The sequence below is a fragment of the Tetrao urogallus genome, assembly GCF_951394365.1.
Source record: "Tetrao urogallus genome assembly, chromosome: 1".
Taxonomy (NCBI): Eukaryota; Metazoa; Chordata; class Aves; order Galliformes; family Phasianidae; genus Tetrao; species Tetrao urogallus.
The window spans coordinates 112,128,488-112,153,076 of NC_136813.1; the positions used below are offsets into that span (position 1 = coordinate 112,128,488).

At 39.3% G+C, this 24,589-nt stretch overlaps 1 long non-coding RNA gene across 1 annotated transcript in view; it reads right to left on the reverse strand.

Annotated features, from left to right (window-relative positions):
- Nucleotides 1–9,647: 9,647 nt before the first annotated feature.
- The window catches only part of LOC306945478, an 82,732-nt gene continuing 67,790 nt past the window's right edge, over nt 9,648–24,589 (reverse strand). The window contains exon 3 of the long non-coding RNA XR_013792584.1: nt 9,648–9,756. This is a non-coding gene — a long non-coding RNA (uncharacterized lncRNA). The remainder of the gene's footprint in view (nt 9,757–24,589) is intronic.

The following is a 24,589-nucleotide window of genomic DNA, read 5'->3' on the forward strand; positions in this document are numbered from 1 at the left end:
GGAATCAGCACGGTTTTGGCTCATTAAAAGAAAGAAAAACAAAACAGAAGGATACCAAAAACCTCAAACCTTTCCTTAATTGGTAACTTAAGTGGACAATAAAAGATTAAGAACAGAAACAGCACAATAACCCACAGGCAGAGTTCCTGCTTCTGGGAGGGCATTCTTCAAAAAGTAGCTTCAGAAGCACACCTACAAAATTCATGCACCACTTTATTTAACATTCATTTTCATGTTTGCCCAGGTTCATGTCAAGGGTACAGCAACCCAAGGTGTTTCCACTGCAAACTTTCATGTCCGTCGCAATTTTCCTTTTCAAATTCAATACAGTAAAACGAAATGAAGCAAAATGAAACAATCTTTATATACCAGTTCAGTTAGCATTCCCTAGCCCTCATTGTGCTGCATCTCTCATCAGCTCCCATTTACTCAGACAACACAGAAAAGATTTGCAGATCCTATTACATTTTCCCACCCTATTTCCCATTCTGAGTGCAATTTTTTTTTCCTTCAAATAACACTGATTGTGTCAACTAGAGAGAAAAAAAAAAGAGAGAAGGAAAGAAACAAGCACTCTTTGTGTTCTCCTTATGGTAATAAAATATGAAAAGAAGAATGCACAAGAAAACAGCTGAATTCCCAGTGCTTAGAGAACTAACCTGGCCCAGTTCTGCATAGAGCAGCATCGCCAACACAACTGTTGAAGTGTCAGGAAGAGAGAGTTGTGCCCACTTTTCTTACATAGTGAAATACAGTGTATTTTCTACCAAATGAAAGCCAAAATCTTGGGAACTGCTATTTTGGCAAGGGAGTGTCATTTACCTTCCCTCTCATTTTGCAGGTACACAATCACATTGCAGGCTGCTACTACCTCTTCCCCCCCACATCTTAGGGAAACAAACAGAATGTTTTAAAAGGATTGAAGTAGAAGAGTTAAAAGGAGCTCCAGTGAACTCATAAGAGAACACAGAAACGCTAGGTTTATTTGTAGCCCACCTATAGGTGTCTGATTTTATAAGCAACTCAATTCAAGCACTTTTTCTTCAAGCATATGCAAATACACCATAACTTAAGAATCTGTTCTTTCTCAGCTTTCTCCTGCCTCATTTTATTAAGCATTTTTCAATGTTTGCAGCAAAGCAATTGATCTTACAGAAAACAGCCTCCCACTAAGGAACCTATATTCTTTCTCAGCCACGTCCATTAGGTGTAGTAAGAGAAGACTGGTTCCCACAGAAAACAGAATGCGATCATATAATTAATGAGCGCAAAAGCAGAGGGAAGTCAAATTAAGGCTGCTCAGTCAGCTTCAAATCTAGCATTCACGGATTTGACTTCAGATAAGTGAAATACTCTTTCACCTTGCTTAGCTAGTGTATTTAATTCCCTGGATTTTTAAGTACATAACTGAAAAAGAGAACGTACTATACTCTGACATATCAGTGCTCTGTGACCATCAACAGGTTGACAGCCTTAAGACTCCCCTGACAGACCTCCTTCTGTCAAGTTCATTAAGAAACTGATAATGGTAGTAGAAACCTCCTTATTTTCACAAAACGGCTATTATCAGGGTTGCAAGATGCACAACTGACAAGAAAGGGGGAAAAAAAAAAAAACGACACAAAGGTCATTGATTCTTTTCAAAGCTTCATTCTGAACAAACCATGAAGGTCTAAGAAGTCTTAGAAGGTGCTATTATACTATTTTAGAAAGGGCAAAATGACTGGTATCAGACCTCTGAACAGTGAGCTCATAGTGGAAGTCCTCACTGAAAGTTACGTTTAAAGCTAATAACATTAACTACAAATGGTTAAAACTCAGTCAAACTTCTAAGCAAATGAGAGAGGCTGCTGTAACAGCAACTGCCTCTAACAAAGGGAGAGAACACGCATGAGATGGAGCAAAAAGGAAAGCATCACGTAGGCTTTAAGCAGTTTGGAGCATCAGAAACTTATCATTTTGACTTGTACAAATACAACAGAAACAGGAGTTGAAGGAAAAAAATCACATCTCATCCAAAAAATGCAGACTGATTAAGCTGAACACTTCCTTAATGTAATGTTATGTTTCGGAAGCTATGCCCATTCAGTTTAGAGGACAGAAATGCATTTATCAGCTCCCCAAATTTTCTACACACTCCCACTACTCAAGATACTGAGATGCTGACAACAGCAGTTGTGAAAGAGAGGAAAGTTTGCTGAAAGGCCAGGGAGAGAAACTGAGCCAAAGCAGAGGGGTTACAGAGGTCTCTGCAATTAGTAATTTTGTCATCAGTAACAAAACACATCATCCTCATCATCATCACCAATGAAACTGAGAGCAAGACAGACTTGATTATTAATTGGAAGCAAAGATAACCTAACTAGATTCCTACCTGACAGATCTGAGGTGGTCTTTCTTATGCAACTCCCTGCCTTTATTTGGGCAGAAAATGTCCCACTTCACTACAGCTCCTGCTGCAGCAGCCTTCTCTTTCACTGTGAGCACAAAGGTTAATTCACCACATTGGAAGTAGAAAAAAACCCATCCACTATTCATTTGGTTGTGTTCATAAAAAGTATTACCTTCACCATATTCCCCAACATGCACCTCTCCTACAAATGTATACATTATAAACATCTAGGTCTGGAATTTACAGTCAACAAACAGCAATACAAACAACCACCAGAGAATGTATAAACATTTGTACGAGCAAAAATACTCAGCCTGGCTGCACCACACATGGTGGTTTTCTTGTGGTTTGTTTTTTTTTTTTATCTCCGTTGCATAAGCTCAATAGGAGAAGACATTCAAAACAACTTTTCAAACAGTGTCAGTGTGTTAGTTTACGTCAGTGGGGTTTCTTCCACGTACTTGTGTCACCATAAGACAATCGTGTGCACAGTGAGTTTTCTTGCTCCTACGTTCCAGTCAAGGCAGCTGGGCACAAGGAAGTGCCAGCCTGATGGAGTTACTGACTTAGAACCTTTATAGTTTGAGAGAGAAGCACTATACATTTGTAACCTGAATGCAGGTCAGTAACTTTAAAAAGGTCAGAGTGAACGTTTTAGATCTTTTTGTCATTAATCCCCTCAGCTCCCAGTCCTGTGAATGCCAATGAACAGACGTCTTCTAGTGAGCCACAGAGCAGCTAGTGTGCACCTCTGAAGGTCAGGCCCTCAAGAAGATGCAAAAGGAGTTTTGCAGCAACACATGCAGACAGGTGAATCCTCAATTCACTTGAGACCTGTTTTTTAAATCACAGGCACAGTTTCTTTACTTGGATTTTGTCATTTGTTGCTAACCTATTATCCTAATGCCAAGGCAACTGAGCTTCCTCCATCCACTTGCTTCACTTTTTAGGGAGACACACAAAATATTTTTGTGTTATCTTGCACAAATTTACTCAAGATCACAAGATTTGCTGATGCTCCATAATAACACAGATAACTCTCCATAATACATCACACTTCTATAACTCCTTTAATCCAGAGATATCAAAGCACTTTGCAAATAATACGTTTGCCTTCTAGCACTCCTCCCACATCCCATGTTAGGTCCGTATCATTATCCATGTTTCACTATCAAGGAGAAGAGAAGCAGAGTAAGATAATGCAACTTAGCAGGGTTACAAAAAAAGTATAAAAAATTGGAGCAGAATGTGATTTTTTCTGACTAGCTCCGCAATCCATCAGAAGCCCAGGCATCTGAAATAGAGGAATGCAACACAGCTTATGATTATGCTTCGGGTAGATTTACAGTTGTACCACAGAAAGACTACAATGTGTGGTTTATGCTAATGGCTTTGCGAGTATCCTCTAACTATACAACAACTTCTGAATTGGTAGAAGATAGGGGAGATGGGGAAATAACTAATACTAGCACAAAATCTGTGAGATTTTATTTCCAAAGGATAAAACTCCCATTTGAAAATATCTGGCTGATAACAAAGAATGTGCCTGAAGCAGCACAATACTTTTCAAACAAATGCTCTTCTTCCTGGTGCAATTTTGGAGCCCAGCCTCCAAAAGGCAAAAATAATAATTAAAAAAATACAAACAAACAAACAAACATCTGTGTGCAACTGTGCATTTCTTTGGGTACAGCAATCAAAGCAAGGATCTGCCTCACAGAAGGCTGTATGATGCCAAGGGATCACATGAAGAAGCCAGAGTTTTTTCCCCAACTACAGTTGACTGTACACACTCTCCCATTGTGTCTCATCAAAGAGCTGATGAGGGAGGAGTAGAGTGTACTGAAAAAGTAAACAGAAACAGGGCCACTGACAACAAATGAAAGCAGAATAGTGATTCTATGGAAACTGCTTGCAATATGGGCTACTACACATCAAATCCAGATCTGAGGCTAACAGGCTGAGCTCTTTTAGAGCAGCATCTTGAGTAACAGCAAACTGATTCACTATTAGTATATGCAAAGCTTTGCACTAGCTTCAGAGGATTCCGATCAGAGAAAAAAGCATCTGCAGATTGAGACCTTAGCTTCTTGTGCACATCCTTTTGAGCACTTAGATCACATACTCTTCTATTCCAACTACAGAGTACTGGACTTGAGAGTAGACCACTGGCTTAGCTTTCTAAAACCAGAATAAACCTATGAAAACAGATGAGCAATTGTGCCCATACACTTGGAAGTAAACTTGTTTTGAGTGTCTTCTGTCTTATGTAGTAGTCACAATGCCAAGAAGGCAATATTATTAGTTTTTAGGCTTTGGTTTAAGCTATATTGATGCTTCACCTCTTACCTTAAATATACTTCAAATTTTTCCATGACTTCCCTTAGCTAACCATCCACAATGATTTCTTTTTCAAGGAAAACTTCTTTTGCACTTGATGCAATAACCTTCTACCACTGAAGCCCTTACAGAATGCTAATCTTTTCTCTTAATGACTTCAAAATCATCTCTTACGATCCTTTACCCACGACTTTTTATGAGCGAGTAGCTCTCTGCTCTGGGAATGTCATCTCCATTACTAACTGTAAAAAGTGGTGCTTATGTATCCCACACCAATAGTGAAACACAATCAAATAAGAAATAGTGGCTAGATATTAGACACTGAGCACAGCAAAATGGGCACACTGAATCTTCAGTAATTGTCAGAAGAACACAGCTTATTGAGAAGAGATCCAATTTCACCAGAACACGAAATTTTCATTTATAATTTAGCACTAAGGAGAAAGAGAAAAGGCAGCTTAACATACACTCCCAATGATAAGGCACCCTATGTTCCCATGGTTTGTAAAGGTATTATACCGAAATACAATTTGAATGTTCATGCAGTACATGAGTACTCACACATTCAACCCTACATATACATGAAGAAGTGCCATCCATGTTACATTATTGATGTTCTAGTTACCAGTTCCTAAAAGTTGAGTGCTCATTAGATTGAAAAAGTCCTCTAATTTGTGATTTTCTGGATTTGCATCTCAATTACTCTAGTGGGGGTACTTGTATCGCACCCATTACAAGACCCCTCTGCAATATATTTGCCCAAATCAGTGCACTCGAACTCCAGCAGAAATTATCCAACAGCGTGAGCCAGCTTGGAATAAAAGTCTGCCTTGCTGTGAAAGAAGACATTACTCCACCAGAACTATCACTCTCATTGCTTTTATCTTCTTTTTATTTATTTTTTAATGGAAGTAAAAACCCCTGTCATCTCACCTACTCTTTTAATAAGGAATGACTGCCGTGACTACCCCCATCTAGAACCACCATTCACTGCCAGCACCTCTGCTCTCCTCATGTGCTTAGAGAACAACTGATTAGCACTTTGCATAATTAACCTGATTAGCACTGTGCATAATCAAACTGATTAGCACTTTGCATAATTAAAAAGAAATAATAATAATAACAATAATAAGCAGTAGGTAATAGCAAAAGCTGCTAGTCCCATTGCCTGTTCGTTAGCTCTAGGAATAGTTTACTGTGGCATACATTATTTCTTAGAACTTTTTTTTTTTTTTTTTTGTTAAGAGGCACAAGCTCTTGAGGAATACAAGTTAAAAAATTATCATTTATTTTCAGATCGTCAGTGAAAATGCTGGTCGTTCCACATCACAACTTCAGATTCCGTATAGCTCTCTGTGCTACTGCTGAAGACATGTAATAGGAGGACCACAGAATTGCAGGGGTTGAAAGGGATCTTTAGAGATTATAGAATCCAGCCCCTCTGCTAAAGCAGTATTCCCTATGGCTTGCACACGAAGGCATCCAGACAGGTCCTGAATATCTCCATGGAAGGAGACTCTAACATCTCTCTGAGCAGCCTATGCAGTGTTCTGCCACTCTGACAGTAAAGTTCTTCCTTGTGCTTATACGGACTTCCTGTGTCTGTGTTTGTGCCTGTTGCCCCTTATTCAGCTGTTGCTTGCCACTGAAGAGTCCACTCCTATTGACTTGACTCCCTCATTGTAGATAACAAGATCCCCTTCCTGTCTTCCCTTCTCCAGTCTGAAGAGTCCAAGGTGTCTCATGCCTTCCTCACATGGGAGATGCTCCAGGCCCTTAATCATCTTCGTTACCCTCCACTGGACTGTTTCTAGGAGATCCCTGTCCTTTTTGAACTGGAGAGCCCAGAACTGGATGCATAACTCCAGATGTGTCTCACTAGAGCAGAGGGCAAAGATCACCTCCCTCAAAGTGCTGGCTCCACCTTTTCAACATGTCTCGGGATACCATATATCCCACAATATATTTTGAATGCAGAAAGCTTATTTCCCTTATTATCAAGATGGACAAGGTAGAGACATGTATCCTAGGAAGTAGGAAGTATCCATAGTCATCAAACAGAGGAAGTCTGGAGAGGAACATGGAGTTAATCATACTGCTGCACCTAATCCCGCATTGTTCTTCCCCTGTACGAACATGTTCTTGTCTGCCTAGGTGTTTCGAGCTCTTCTTGAGGAATCTACTTCTGGGAGACAAAGTACTGTCTTCGACAGCTAGCCTGTCCTGCCTTTAGTAGGAATATCCCTGGTTAGTGTCTCAGAATACAGGTTTTCAGATTCTGAGAGGTAGCTGAAATTACATGTAGAAACTGCAAACTGTGTCAAAACATCTGTGTTAAATGTCTGTATTACTAGTGACTCAGCTCTAGGTTGCTTCCAGATAACCTAGAACAGCAGTGTCCCAAATGAGCAAATCGTTAACATTTTCTGTTTGCTGATGCTACCTCATACCTCTCTCTCACCACTATGCCCTGTGTCTTGACATACTTTATTAACTTTGTCTTTCCCTAGCACCTTCATATTACAGCTCAGATTCTTCTTGCACTCCCATCCTCACCTTACATCTCTTACCTAGATTCTTGGATAGTCCCTATCCAAGAATACCATGCATATTGAAGAATAACTTGAACAGAATGAAGGTATCCTTCTTCCGTATGTGAAATATTCATTGCCAATCTTCTACAGTATCCTTACAATGATGTTGTCTACACTTCCACATCAGGCAGAAGACTCACAATGTGGTCTCTCTGCTGGTAGCTCAACAGATACAGTTTGGACAAGGGGTAAACAGAGAGTAAAGCTCTGAGTGATCAGTTCATCTGCACTGCAACTGCTTGGACAGGAACTGCTGCCTCTGGACTAAATGCGGCCCAGATGCACTCCACTGCACGGACCTGTTCTAGAACAATGAAAAAAAATCCCTATTGAGATACAGTTTTTTTCATAAATATTCTCTCATAAAATAAATCAATAAGAAACTGGACGGAGAGAGTAATAAAAGAGCATCTTGTCATAATTAACTGGAAATGTATTGCTCATGCAGAGGAGTCTCTCCCCTCTCTCATTTCATCACCCCAAACAACAGATCCAATATGAACAGCTAAGGGTGCAGAGCTAGTCCCTCATTTCACAAGTTGTTTAGTTTTTGAAGAAAAGTGTTTCTGTAGAGATTTTTCAAGTCCAAATGTTCCTGGGGAAGGTAGTTCCAGTAATTCTGGGAAGGAAGCCAATCTCTTGGCTTTATATGTAAATATTTAAACAACATTATTTTTATATACTTACATTTTATACACATATACATATATGTCTTAAGGCTTCCAGACTTGCAAAAATGCAACTGAAAAAATATGCCCCAAGTACAGGTATTGGCTCCCCATCCTGAATCATGACAACTGACCATCAGAAACAAAAAGCAATAATGATTTCATAGTAATTGAGCCATGTCATCTATGTACACTATTCTCTCCAGACAGAACTGACAGATCAGAACTACAGATCCTAAGGTACAGAGATTAAAGTCTTAATTATTTTCTCCTTAGAAGTGGCAAGAATGTAAGGTTCATCAATTATCAATCTTTCAGAGCATAGATGGATGCTGTGTGCTCCACCCATAGGCGTGGGATCTGATCTCCAGCCTTTGAGGACATGTTCCTAGCACTTTAGTGCTCCAGGATGCTGCTTTGTCACATTCAGAAAAGTCACTCTACTTTAGGCTTGAATCAGGTCCATATTTAAAAAGGAATTACTTGGTAGGAAATTCTAGCAAAAGACTGGAAACATACCCAACATTGAGGTTCAGTGAACAAAGTTAAGGAAAAAAAAAAAGAGAGGGGCTTATAAAATTGATGTAGATGATTTAGAGAGCATAATGTACACAGCCAAGGCATATAATGAATAAATCAATCCACGAGAGTAAAATTTACCACATGGATTCCACCTGTATAGACTCAGAAATCAAAAACACACCTTAACACAAAGTACATGCATGTAAATTCATAGCTATACGGTTTAAAGTAACCATAAACATTATTTATGAATACAGTATTTCCATATCATTTCAAATACGTACATATATACACAGCACAGCCATGTGAGTTCTATGGAAAAGGCCACAGAAGTATACACACATACACACATAAAAATGCATAGAAGAAAGGACCAAGAATAGGGCAAGTCTTAGAAAATGTTTTAATGGTTTTACAAAAAGCCTTCACCCAAAGTTTGAGGGGGTTTTTGCAATCTTACATTTTCTATTGCAAAATACACCTGCTTTCTTTTCTTTCTTTTTTCCCCCCTAAACTAAATATTTCTTCCATCTAATGACTCTCTTTATTAGACAGCATCTAATTTGCATACATTTACATACAATTTAACTGCTAGCTTGTGAGAACAAAGAAATGGCTCTGTATTGTACTGAAGGACAATACTCAGAAAAGGAAGGTATAAAAACCAGCTAGCTCGGTGGCTGTGTATTCTCTTTGTTTCAGAAATACCAGGATTTTTAAACACACCACTTAAAGGGTAAGAAAAGATTATTTCATCAAACAATGAAAAAAGATACAGCACAGCTCTCTTTTAACACATTCTCTCTCTGGCCTGGTTAATGGGATTTAAGGGTCCAAGATTTCTTTGCTTTCTTCTGTTTCCTTTATTAGAACTGATGGATTTAATTCTGTCACATATTTTACTTCATATTTTATTCCTATAACAATCTATGCTGAAGTTCAGCTCCAATGCTAATTCAATACTATCTTCCTTTCCTACAGTCAGCCTGGAACAGGACTGAATGATCACTGATGGGCTTGAAGTAGTCTGCCCTCAATGCCCAGTGCTAATGGATTTTAGAGCGAGTCTGCCAGAATTTTACCTTGTGGCAACAAGTACTGGGATAATGAAAACTTACCATATAGCTGTCTGGGAATCAAGAGGAAGGGAAGCAGGGCTTAGCTCCGCTTGTGAGAACAGGGAGGGACTGTGGTCAGAGTAAATGGAAGATGCAAGGGATGTGTCAAGCCCTCTAGTTCCCTACAAGAAGAGAAGAAAAGGATTTTTAAGGTCTCACAAATGCAAAAGACAAAAAGTTTTAGAAACACTTGGCAGAAGCTCCAATACAAGCCCATCAAAAGCACGATACATCAGCAAAAGCTTTTTCTCCAAAGACTTTGCAGTTGGAGAACCAACTGCAGAGAACGGCTGCAGTTCTAATCCACGTGCAAGTGACACAAAAGTGCTGCAAGAAAAAAAAAAAAAGCAGGATTGCAAGCTGCGTGCTGCACGTCCCCATTTCCCATCAAATGTGCGAAACCTAGAGATGCAGAACCACGTGCCATTTGTTGCTGCCTGCGTAGCAGAGCTGCTGGCTTCATCACCTCACTGTGATACCACCCAAGGTGTGGTATTTTGCATTCAGCGATCATCTGCTCGGTTCTGCTCACCCCAGCCACACTGGCTGTGCAGGCCAGGCAGCGGGCCCAGGGTTGGGGTGACCGGCCTTCTCACAGAGGCCTCGCTGCACAGGAACACTGGCAGGAGAGCTGCACTGCAAGCTGTACCTAGAGGAAACTTGCGCTAGCGCTTCCCTGATGTACCTCACTGGCACTCAAAATACATTATAGATTACTTGCAGACACAAATTTTAATTTAAAGCTGGTTGAAATGTTAATGAAGTTGTAGCTGTTTTTCAAAGAGGAGAATTCCCTACTGCTTACAAAAATGTTTTCTTCCCTTTTTCCCCCCTCCTGTCTGTTCAGCTTCTAATGGTGTACAGCAACCAAACCTCATAAAAGAAATTAATCAAGCCTTCACACGTTCCCTTTTCCAAGGATAGAAAGGTTGAGGTGTCATCTTCAGAGTTCATCATGCATACCAAAACACAGGTTTTAGCAAACAGTGAAGAAAGTAAATTTCAAAGCCAAAGTTCATTTAGCTGTCACATACCCTATTTACAGCTTATGCTGCTGACACCACTGGGTTACTATTTCCAGTATCGTACCAATTTCAGTTAATTTAAATTGCTGCAACAATCCTTCCCTTCTCTTGCCTCTTTCCTCTGACACACATGCCTGACCTCATCCTTGAGCCAGAATCAGATAATTTTCTGGTCCAGGAAACTTTCAACCTAATGAAATTTTTTTCTTTTTTCCTTTCTTTCTTTTTTTTTTTTCCCAGACAATTCAACCTCCAATCACAAAATTCTGGGGTTACAGCTAAGGAATCTGCAAAAATGTACACGTGAAGGGACATCAACAGAGAGGCTTCAACATCAGTCAATTTAAGCTTCCATGAACCTACATCTTGAGATGTCTCGGACTGCTTTGGAAAAAATAAAGGTTCCTATCACATCGCTGGAAACCAAAGCAATCATGGTTTTACAGGTTTAAAGAAAAGCCATCACCTCACATGCTAACCTAAAATAAACTGACGGGCTATACAGATCATGCAGAACAGACACACTCTGCTTTGATGAAAAATAGCTTGAGATAATGGTGCACTGCTACAATCTGCACCAGGGGCAATTTCCAAGTGGCAGATTGAATTAGCCTCAAGTGACATGCATTACAGTAATGCTTCCCTGAGGCAATAAGGCAAGGTCCCACATTGAAAAGGAAAGAATGGAGCTTTCTTGCCGAAGGCAAATGATAAAGCGCACGATTAAGAGCCACTGTTACCAGGACATTCAGAAGCTCCTGAAAATCCTTCAAGGACTTCAGAAAATACATTTGGATATAAAGAGCAGGACTTTTCTTTTACATCTCTGCAGTTACAATCTTAAGTATCCCTTTTGCTGTTTTTTCCCAGAGTACATGCATTAATTCTGGCCAGAGTGGAAATCTAAGCTTTCTAACCACCACCATTTCCAAAGTCACTCTGTCCTACCAGTTGTGCAGGAAGTTGAATGATGCAACTCTGGGTTTCAGATGAATACAGAACACACTGCAGTCCAAATCTCTTATTTCAGTTTGCTTGCTCTAAGGATAACAGACAATTTGGAGCATTTAATCTCTACACTAGAGAGACCCTATGGCAGTAAATAATCACCCAGCACCATCATCTACAATTTCTTCAGGAGAAGGAGTCACTAAGGAACAGCTTCACTAGTCAGTTAACAACCATAGAGGATTCACCGTAACTGGAAGTCACAGTAGCTCAGAAAATTAAAAGAGTCAGTGTGGACACCTGATAGTCACCAGCTCAACAGCCATAGCTGTCTCCTTACGTTTTGCATTAGACCTCACGGGTGGGATTATCAAAAAGGAGCAATAGCATGATTTTCTTTTCACTAGAATTATGGGGAAATGGTTCTAGTAGAATCTATCAGCAGAACGTTCAGACCCATGCCAAACGTTTTTGAAAATCCTCCCCCTTCCCAGCCTGCGTAGAAAATGGGGAGAAACAGAAGAACAGCACAAAGAATTCCACCAGCTTGTGCCTGGGTAGCAACAAGTTGCAGCTTGTACAATTCTGTCAAGTTAAAGATGCTGAGAATTCCCTTCTAAATACAAACAATATTTCTGAAGCTAGCAAATTCTTTCAAGCATTCACTTTGATTTGATAAATTATATTAAATACAATTCGCCTCGTCAGTTTTTTAAAACATGATAGCTAGAGCATGAATAGGTCATTTTTATACACATAACTAAAATCTATCCAGTCGTGTATACAGCGCAGATTATGTATGCAGGCCCACACTCCCCGAGATAACAAAATTACTCAGCTTGCAAACCAAGCCAGTCACAAACTGCGTAGTCGCAGATAGTGAAGTCGAGCCTGAGCCAATCAGTCCTGCTAAGCAGCTGCTATCTCGGTTGCTTATTAGTTCACCAGCACACTAACCACGACCAAAGGTTTCAGATTGGCTTGCAGCACGCACAGAGCAATACCGGGACTGCTTTCAAAACACTGCGGAAATGCAACCACACGTGAATGCTATCAAAGTGAGGACATAGGAGAGAAACTCATTTTTAAATTTTCATAAAAGATTAAAAAAAAAACAAAAAACCCTGAAGAGAAAGCCCTTACTCTTGAATACAGTAACAGAATTGTGCTGTTTAGTGTCAGAATGCTAAGTTCTATTTTCAATGGGAAAAAGTGTATAATCATCTTCCTGATTTGGATAGGTTTTAGGTCAACCTTAGCTACATATAAATGAATGTTCTGCTCAAATTACAGGGTAATTTTAATTAGGACACCTTGTTAGACATCCTGTTGTTTTCTGTAATGGACTTTCTCAATTATGAGAAGGAACACCTCTCCATTCACCTGTGACTCAAGTTAAGGTAAAGATTATGCTTGAATAAATATACAAAGAAAAATATTTATCCTGCAGTAGATATCTTTATTTCTGTTGATCTTTATTTGGCAACTTCCATATTAAAAAGGCAGGCTCCAGAATTCAGCACCCATTACACACCTGTTTAAAAACCACTTGAAGCACCGGAACCAGCCAAATGCATCTCAATTCCGCAGAAACGTTGGCACTGTTGTCCCAAGCAAGGAACACCCATTGCCATTTGCTCTCATTAGGTTAAACAAGTTTCCTGGGACATACTGAATTCCTGATTATGTGCATTGCAAATAGACGGAGAGCAACAGAACAATAAAATTCAGCTCAGCACAGCCTTCTGTCCAGTCGTCAAGCACAGCGTATGGGGAGAACGAAGCTTTGGGAAGTGCCCAGGAGCTGAGTGCAGCACACATTACAGTTCACTCTTCTGGCAAGAACCTGCTTGGTTGACATGACTGAGAGATACAGGCTAGGATTCCTTCTCAAAAACAGTCAGTGAGATTAAGAGCTGACTCTCTGTTCCCAAGCACTTCTTTGTCTGTACTTAAAATTACTTTATCTTACATGATTTTATTTGTTAGTCAGAATCATGATATGTTAGTTTCTATATTCAATTCGGTGTTAAATCCGTCACCGATTGCTTGATTTCGTAGGAGTTTGCTGATGGAATGACAAGCCCAGAAAACAAAATCTTTGTACATAGATCAGACAGGGTACTGCAAGCTTCAAAATATTTTTGTCAACTTATTTTAAGTGTCTTCCAGAGGGACCAACCACATGGCTAACAGAAGAATCTTGTCTCTGTCATCCATTTAACCCACTGGCCTCTGTCAAGGATGCAGACATGCTTGCCAATAAGTGACAAGTCGAGTGGTCTTTTTCCAAAAACTCAACAATACATTTCAGGGTGGTGCCATTAGAAAGCCAATAGACAGAATCAAAGCAGAGTAGTAGTGATTAAGAAGTAAGTCTGGAATAGTTCTAATATTCATGCTCAATCCTCTATAATCCCACTTCATTATCAATTTATTAACTTCCTTTGTTGTCCTTTCTGTCATCCAACTGTGCTAGTCACTAATATATCTTAATTTTGAAAGTGCTCTACACCATGAACGCAAAAAGAAGCATCCTACACACAAAATAGATCAGCTAACTGATCAAAAAAGCAAGTAAAGGATATACAATCTCTAAACTAAAAACTTAAAATTAAAGATATAAGATAGTTCAGCACTGTAAACACTACTTAGTTTGTAACTCACGTGTCTGGGATGTTAGTAGGCTGGGGAAAGAAAAAATATTAAACACTTTTCATCTTTGCCATGCAAATTTCATATGAACATAAATACTGTTTATTTTCTTGTACTATTTGTACTTAGTGTAGAATTCACAATTATTTAGTGCCTACAACAGTAAATAAGTATTAATACATGAAATAAAGTGTTTTGGGAATATCAGCTATCAATAGCTACTGACCTAAAATTACATTTATTTTCAAGACAATTGTAGGAGTGGAAGAAGCTTTTCTGTTCTGCCTAGCTGTGAAAGATACCAAGAAATCCTAAGACAGCTGCTTGCACGTTCAGCCTTTGCATGTGCTGTGTGGTTTTTTTTTTTGTATTTGTTAATTTTTGTTACCAAAAAAAATATTTTTTTTGCATATAAACAATACTTTCTGACATTCTATTGTGCTGTACGTACAAATCCATGGGTGCTGTATCTCAAGAACAGCTTCCCTTCCATATTCCTACTAATCTTAACAAGAATGCTGGGCACTCAAAACTCCTGAAATAAATACTTCATATTTATTGTCCATCATTTTATTCACAAGGGTAGCTGCTAATAGCAAAAACGCTTTACAGCAACATTCCCAAACCTTGAGGGCCACAGTCATTACTAAGGCTTAAATTAAGAAACAGCTAGCTTCTCCCGCATTGGTGGCTCCAGCTTTGTTTGTTAGTTGGGTCACCTCCAGACAAGTGCTACTGCTGTGAATGTTTTTATTGGTAGGCATTTTTTAGTGAGTAACCTGAATGGAGTAGCAAAGTGGGAACATGGGTGGAAACAAAGCAAGCCCTTGAACAAACAAAATGCGACAGATCACCACAGGACATCAGAAAAATCAAGATGAGACACCATCTTACTGTATTTGTAAAAGTGATTTGGGGTCAACTGGAATTCTAGAATTCATCTTCCTTTGTACCTTTACTTGGCAATGTTCAAAGACGTCCAGCAGCACCACTTTCACAGAGACGGTGATAAACTACCCTGTATTACCCGTACCTAATCACAAAAAACAACTTAAAAAGTAAATTTCACTACATCTGAAGTAATTGTCTTTTATGCTTTAAAAACAAAGAAGAGCATCTGCTCTGTGCTTCACTCATCGAAAAAGTGGGGAAAAATGTTTTATACATTTCAACTGCCATTTCCCTCCTGCTGAAAGGGAAGCATATATCAGACCCTGAGGGAAGTCACTACTAGACCTCTCAAATGTCTCAGCTCACCAAAACGAAGAGACCTGCAGACTGACGCTTTAACCATGGACCATTCCAGAGAAGGAAGGACTTTGCTTCTATCACAGATATCTACAGGCACATTGCATCATCTCCTCATATTTGATATAAATGAGAGATGCAGGTTAAAAGGAGAGAAGAAAACCAGCTTTAGACTTCTAATTGCATGCAATAGCAGCTTTTAAAGCTGTTCCAAATAAACAAAGTAGGAGTTCATAATTACACCTGTATTAAGAAATTCACTCTTTTCCACTGTCAGAACCCCACAGTGGAGTGGCACCATTCAAGACAAAGTGCAGAACTGCAGCCTTGAAACAGAAACTAAACTTGAGAAAGCAAAGAGCAAGAAATGAGCTGTGGGGAAAATGGAGAAGACAAAAACAGATGAAATTAAGAACCTTAATACAGCCCTTATCTCTCCAGCAGGACCGCAGAGAGACAAGACAAAAGGCGCATAAACTTCATGTACAAAGTGAGGGGAAGTCAGTGGAGGGATATATTAGAAAAATTAATGTTTCAATATGCCATCTTGTAATATCATATTGAAAACCACACTGCTGTGTGTTACTGTACTTGACCAAGTGCACCATCGTGTTTAATTTGAACTTTGATTATGATAAATCACATGATACAGGAAGGCAACCAAGTGATTCACAGTCCCTTTTGAAATCTTACCCTATTAAAATTTGACTGCAGAAGCAACATTTTAACCAATGTCTAGGGACACTACACCAGAGGAAGGGAACAGAAATATTGAAGAGCATATCCTGGGACTACGTGGTCATTTGTTAGACATGAACAGTAATGTTGCTGTGCCAGCAGTTACTGTTGGACTAAGCAGTAGATAGATTTGGTACATGCATACAATACAGCAAACCATGGGCTACCCATTTTTCTAAAGAGTGCACAGACACTCTGCACACCTGAGCACAATTAAGTCTCACTGATTATGAAGAAGAGCCTGTAGCAGCAGGGCACTGGCTTGAAGGAGAGACATAAAGCTGTTTGTGCTCACTGCCACCAACATTACAGCAGGCACCAGTAATGAGGTGGCTAGACTAGGAGGGGAGTGAGATACAGACCTCTAATGCTTTATCAGCTCCAAGACCAACACTGGTTTTGGCACCACTTCTATTCACCAACAAACAAAAAACACAACTTAAAAAAAAATACCCAAGCAGGTGCTAGCAATCTGAGAGACCACATGCCAGCTACAGCTGCTTCAAACTGAATCAATTACATCTGCCTAAACAGTCCCAGGACATTGAACCCAATGAAGAGTACCACAGGTTAAATGGAGACCCAGTGCTTTGGGATTTTAACACTCCATTAAGTTAAGGTGGAAGTTCCCTAGCAGAATTCAGTAGAGGCTATTCAGGCAGACTATGAGTCACATGGTCATACACAGCCTACGATAACATGGAAGCTGGAAGACAGCATACGTGTAACACTCAAATACGCAGTAAAAGCCCTTTGGAAATAATGCCTTAACATTTTTCTGAAACAGCCTGACAGCACTGCCTTGTTTCCCAAAACACTGGGTGCAGTACATTTGCTTGAACACGCTCTTGGGATTGGGACTTCACTCCAAACCTTGTTTGTACAAAAAGGGGCCAAGCAGCTGGGAAATTCTGGAGTGTAGTGTGTCCTCATTAGCTCCCATCTGCCATCAGAACTCAGCTCATGGCAAGTTTGGCTAAGTCCTGGTGTTCTCAGGTCCAAATCTGGGTCAGTTTTAATTACACTATACAGAATTCAGCGTGCAGTTTTTAAATCCTTATTATACAGCGCAGAAGAACGGGCAGCTCTCCAACTAATCAATTTTTTAAAAGTACATATATAAAAATTTTAAACCAGGCTAGACAGACAGTGGGTGGAAGAGAAAAAAAAGTATAAGCGAGTACAGGGGTTAGTTAAGAGAACTGTTAGCAAAAGTGGGTCACCAGCAAGTTCTGCTTTAAAACTTCAAAGGAAGGGGAAAAAGAAAAAAAAAAAACTCTTCATTTTTTTTTAAGACAGTGAAACTGATATACAAGATGTATATGATTCACCTGCTTTTAGCATCAACAGGGGTTTCACAATACTACAGCCAGATCACTATAAAGTTAAGAAAGACTCTTATGGTTACAGATCCACATAGTAGGCACTGGATGACCTACTCCCACATCTTTTGACAATCTTATTGCCCTTCTTGAGAAAATGCTTCCCCTACGGACAGAAATGAAGCCTTTATCCTCAGTTATAGAAAAGGTGTGGTGGTTAATTCAATGCTCTTCTTCAATGTGATAATGAATTGCCGCACATAACTCTCAATCCTTATACAATTAGACTAGTCCAAAAACCACTAACTGCCATTTATTTTCCCTCTTTCTGTGCCTTCAAATAGCCATAGCCCAGGTCAGGACTTGAAAAGAGTTTTGCTTGCCAGGCTGCTGGCAAACAAAACAACAGGAAGAACAGAGAATTGCATGTTTTCCACTTGCGATAGGATAACGCGCCAAATCTGATCTATGTAAATTGGGCTAAAATCTACTCTCAGAGTCAACAATCAGAATCTGTCCTGCTTAGAGTCTTTGTCAGATGCAAGGGAGCAAATGGAAGTCTTCTGTGACAGCTACATACATAAAGATAGTTCAAGAATGGAGAAGGATGATCAAGGAGCAGTGTAAATAGCAATGAAATGATATATGCTTGTTAGAAGAGTATAATATTCTGCCACCACTACACAAAAAAATAAACCTTCAAAGGTTTCCAAGTTTGTTTTACCCATACCAATGAACAAGTTCCCCGTTAAAGAAAGATTTCCCTTTGCACATCTTTTTAGTATTGTCAAAGCCTTCACTTCAGATCTACAGCCTAGCAAAAGCACAACACAATCCTGCAAGGAAATCTTCAGTGAGTGAATCTTCCATACAGCTCCAACTCACAGGTGAGCCTTGTTTATCCTTCCACACTGAGAAACACACTGCTGACTATTTTACAGTCAACCAGAGCTACAATGCTAGAGTAACTAGACAATGTTTTTTCTTTAAAAGAAAGCTTTTTCATTAATGTAAACACTCTCCTTCACACATCTCCAATGCATGAAAACCCACAAATCAAAGTTGCATCATACAACAAACAACTCATGCAGAAATCAAAGAAAGAAAACATAGTACAAGAACCTCACAATCTTTGATATCATCAGCCTCAATATTACAATAGCAGATCTCAAATTCTGGAAGGCTTTTTGCCTGTACCACCTGGCCAGTCTCAGGCTCTAACTATCCCCATCTGGGCCCACTTGTATAAATTATGAAAATTAGCCTTACCCTGAGTTGATTTCAATTTAGTTGAGCTAACACTGAAAAAAAATAAAAATAAAAATAATTTTGAAAAGAAAGCTGAAGCCACGATTAATAAAGACAATAAGATCACTTCGTGCAAACCTCATTCTTGATTTTTTTTTTTTAACATAACTTTTTGCTGCTAAGTTTCTGTGCAAATCAACAGGATAACCACATGTAGGAGAATATTAACATAAAAAATGCTAGTAAACATAGCCCAGATGATATAATTTTATCATTCTTTTAAAAGAAGAAATATTTAGGTGCTCCAGCGTGTGCTTGGACTTTGCTTTCCCTTAAAGCAGTGACAGTGCAGACAGGTATGCTTTATGGAGCCCTCAAAGACGTACCCCTCAGTAACTATGCAGAGCAGACAACCTGTGAGATGCACAACAAAGAGTAAAACAAAAATGCTACCTAGAGCTGTACGTGCTTCGGAATGCTGACAAGGAAGTTCAGCCATGAAACAGGCTGGCTACTTGAGCGCCTGAGAAGGGAGGGCTCCACACTTTGGAAGCAAAATTCAGCTTCTACTTGATTTCGTTATACATCTTACATACCATCTGTCAATATTAGGTATATTAAATAATTCTACGTCTTTCTTTTGCCTGTCTGCTTTTCCTCATCTTCCATTTGACATGTATCAACAAGCCACTCCAAAGGCAGGGGCCAAGGATGGCTAGCAAGCACTGAAATGGACTTTTACTATGCTCTGACTAATCTTAAAAACCACAAGTATGACAAAACGTGTCGCTCAGTACCTGCTCAGATGGTTGAACTTACAGAGGAGAATGAACAGCAGCCTCTGAAGAGCCTTTGCATTTCCCTGTCTGGACACGTGGAAGGTGCAGCATGTAAAAAACAAGGTGAAAAAAAAAAAAAGCAGACTCCAGAGTGAAAGCTCTGCACATTCTTACAATCCTCAAGACAAACTCTTTTTCCCTCTCTCCTCCTTCCAAAAATGTGTTCCAAGTCACTAAACCCTTTAAGTTTTTCTAGCCAATACTGCAGCCACCTCAGAGCTACCTTCTGTCACGCTATCTTGATCAAGGTATATTTGGTAGCTCTGAGTTATGACCAGAAAGCCTACAGGCTTGCTGATATTTCTGAATAATCCGTGTTATGCTTGCATAGCAAAGCTCCCACACAAGCACATCTTCCTGCTGCAATTCTGTTCATGAGGAACTGGTGAAAGATCTGGCATGGCATGTGAATGCAGATCTACTACTCTACAGCAACAAAGCAAGAATGCCCCCCTGAAATAGGGGATGTTTTATTTTGGAGGCTGTCAGCCCCTGAGAACGTTAAAGACACGAGAATAATTTATAACATGAACTAAACCATGGGGATCCCAAGTAAGAAATTAAAAACAGACTTGTCAAAAACATCTCTACTAAAACTTGATGCTACTATATCCAACTACCTTCCTGTATCTACAAGTAGAATCTTACATAATCCTCTGACTGGGAGTCCTTTTGACTAGATGAGCTGGAATGCCTGAGAAAACAGCATGATTTATAAACAGAATGAGTTTCACAACTTTATTGTCCTTGGTTGTGAGAATTCAAGCCATACCTTTAACATTTGAATGTCATTTCTCTATTGCATTTTATTTGTGAGTGGGTGGTTTTGGTATTACACGGTCTGCATAAAGTGAATCAGTAGTAAAACACAACACCTATTATCATGTGTTTCATAAGCATCCAACTCATGGCTAGTGTGTGCTATTTAGCAGTTATTACCAGCGAACATGCCCTACACTAACAGAAGAAATCCTACAGAACTAATTTCTGAGAATTTTAGGAACAGTGGAGCAGGATTTAGAGACATCTGACAAATTTCTGTGTTCCCTGTACCTGCAGAGGAGGAGGTAGACTGTAGGAGTATCAAGAAGTATCAAGAAGGCACTAAACAAGGCCAACCAAAGGGGTCACAAGTGTTTTTCTAAGGAATAAATACCATATGCGTTCAAACGTCCTCAAATAAAAACCATACCCTGACTAAAGTGATGCCAATATGCAAGCTGCTAACCACTTTAGAGTGGTCTAGTTTTCAGACTGCATGACAAAAGACAGTAAAAACACACACAGTTGTAAAGACATACCACCATTTATTCCACTATTTGATAGTCAAATATCTTAGGTTAATCTCAGATATTGAATTCTGAAGGCCCTCTGTGATGAAATAAGAGTATAACCCACATTTAAGGCTATAAAGGAAGTGGTAGCAGATAAAGACAAGACGAGAATAAAGAGAAAGCTTACAATATGCTGCTTTCATATGTGACATACAAACAGCAACTATCCCCAGTTATTCTCATTTTCTAGATGAGAAAACAAAAAGCCCAGATCTTGAGAACAAAATAAATCAAGTTCATGGCATACTCTGGTTCCTACTTGCTGTATCACATGTAAATGTGATAACGTTATGTCCTCTTAGTACCTAACAATTACTGCTTTATTTTATTCAGCTAAAGAAATCAACAGCAATACACAGATACCAGAGTATGTGTATTCGAAGCATGACAACTGCAAATCTACCAGGTCCACATAACCTGTTCTTCCTGATCATACAGACAGCTGCACATGCTTAACACATGTCCTTGGCACTGGCCAGGGCAGTTACTTATACAATGGAGCTGTGGGCAAGGCAAAGCAGGAGACTTGCTGCCCTTGACTAAACCTTTCCAGTTGCTGACAATCTGCTGGTTACAGATGTCTTGCACAAGTGGTTATATTCTTACCTCTGCATTCACACACACTTATTTCACAAGTATATCTAATTTGCCTCACAGACAGACTTCCTTCTTGTTTTTCTTCATCCTACATAATGACTTCTGCTGTCAATAATTACACTGCATATCTAAAGGACATTTTCTAGTGCTGCAGAAAGGATATCTCTGATACAAATATGAAGAAGAGACTGGTCTATAACATCTAACTAAGGACTCCCAGTCAGAGGATTATGTAAGATTCTACTTGTAGATATAGGAAGGTAGTTGGATATAGTAGCATCAAATATAGGCAAAGGCAGGTCTGTTCCTGCCATTCATGGTACCAAATCCTACCAATATTCATCCTACCAACTCATGGTAAGGACTTCAACAGATCATAACAATGCTGTAGCTTTACAGTTTGTTTAAACAGATTTATAGCATACTAAGTTCCTTTTAAAAGAGCACAGAAATACTTAATTTAAGCCAAGAGGCATAAACTCAGGAGGTATGAAGATGAAATGGTCTGAATTTGCCAATCAGACATGCACTGTGACCACATCTGCTGTTAAGATGCTGCCTAAGTAGGCCAAGATCAAGGTTGCAAAGACTGATTTAATTCCAGTTCTTCAGAGCAAACAAGAGCCAGAAATCAAAGTTCATAACAAAATTTACAGTTATCTCATGAAGTCATCCTCTATTTCCACACTGCAATTCCCACGTGATGTGTGCACGCACACATCCACATACATTACACTCAATGTTACCACCTACATCATACAACTGCAAATACACTCTAAAAAAAACAAAAACAAAAAACAACTGCTAAAGGAAACTAGTATCCAGTGGCACAGAGAACCTACAATGTTATTCCTCTTTTCTAATCACAAAACATGGATTCACTTCTACCTGCCTCACCTCCTTGCCCCTTACCAATAAGAAACTCACCTTAGTGCTCTGTGAGGCTTTCCTTAGCCAAGTCTGCAACCCCAGACAACCTCGTCTTGCTCATAAGCAGCGCAGGGAGGAAGCTCAACTACGAGTTTCCCATGCTCAGTGCATGTCACATAACACAAGCAACCTGCTAATGAGCTGCTATGTGTTCTCTCAAAGTCACAGCTGCCAGCAACAATTGAGTAAGTGCAGCCTAGCTTTTCAGGATTCCTGTCTGTTGCCCAGGAACCACACAAAGCACTGGAGATTTTAAACAGGTGCAAACAGTGCTTTTCTCACATGCCTGGTCCTCCAGTGTGTCAGACTGCACAGCCATGCAATGGCAGCACAAGAAGAACCAGAAAGCAGTAAACGAAGTTTTAGAATACAATAAAGGTTCTTACCAATAAAGCGACACTTTTATGACATGAGAAAAATGGCTTGTATCTAGCAGTAAAGATAGAGCAAGGCCTGGTCAGGATTAGCCTTTGTGAAGTTCTTTTTTTTCCCCAGAAATTTACAGAGCTGCATTGTAACTCCAGCTTACAATTTCTTCCAGAGTTTATTGGCATTTCTCATCTGGAAAAGATTTTCTTTTTTTTTTTTTTTTTTTTTTTTTTTAAAAAAAAAAAACAGTACCAGTAGCAAGTACCAATAGGTACCAATAACAAGTGAAAAAAAAAAGAGTATTTAAAAGTTTACTTTAAAATAATTTCATACCAGTACAGGAATTTTTGTGGCCCGAAATTATACCTATGAAGACAATGTATAATATTAATAAAAATTACCTGACTTAGGGAATGTATAGAAATTAGATACATTAGATACAGCCCACTGTTTACCAGTATAATATTGCAAATACACAGCTCAATTCGTGGGTGGTACTATAGGTAGACAGAAATTGTGTTTCTTGAACTGAAAGTCTAACAAAGTTAAACAAATTGTGTACTAGGCTTGTTAGAAAAGATTGCAATAACTCCCAGTTTGTTCAGTCAATACTGCCCACACTATGTTAAGGTCATCTGTATGGTTTTATTAGCCATGTTCCCATGTTGTTATCAGGCAAAGTCCTGTTAATTTCAGGCAGAATCTGCCCTGAATTGGAAGACAGCAGTAACTGATTAAGGCCATTAGGATCTGGCTCACTAATGTTATGATCAACTATGAGTCTAGCTTTCTGGCTGCTACTTAGCAAGCCGATCACAAGAGGTCAAGCCTTGAGCAACGCTCTCTTGCTGTTCGTTCAAAAATGTTACACTGCTGACATGCATGCTAAGGGCTTCTGTCTAAAATGAAACTGCTCAGATAGAATTTACCTTCCATTTTGAATTCAGCTTTCCATTTGGATGAGAAGCTGAAAAGGCTAAAGAGTTCTCTTGTACAGATGCCAACAAAAACAAAGGTAAACTTAGAATTTTCATTAACTGTAAATTACAAGAGCAAACAGAAATAAGGATTGATGTGAGCAACAGGGAATGCTAAAGCTTCACCAAATGTAATGTGTAATGCCTCAACCCAAACATATTTTGGGATGACTGCCAAGAAGATGGGTATAAATGTAGGAGGCTTAGTAGAGTACAGTTTGAGCTAAAATGTGTAAAGTTTTCACTTGTGCTAAGGAAACATTCGTAGCTAGGTAAAAACAAGGCCTTATGAAAAATTCAATTTTGCATCTAATCTAAATTTCCCTGGGCAAAGCAACTGCTCTCTTCTTTAAACTCATCCTCAAGATAGCTGTTGGTAGCATATAATTATTGTGGACAGCACTGCTACAGGTTATCCACTGTCAGAGCTCAACAGTAAGAGTACAAGGTTCTTGACAGGAAGCCCACTTCACACTACAGGTCTCAGGTTTATTTCCCATCAGGCAAACCATAGGCAATCCTAGCAAAGGCAAGACACTGGGGAACATAATGTATAAACTATATGGAAATGTTTAACACAGGCTCATTTATCAGCTTCTTTTAACCTACTTTCTTCTTGACTTGGTAAACCAATTCTTTTAGCAAAAAAAAAAAAAAAAAAAAATAAAAAGCCAATGGCAGCAAGGCTTCTTATCTCTTTTGTCTGCATAGGCTTCAGAAAGCAC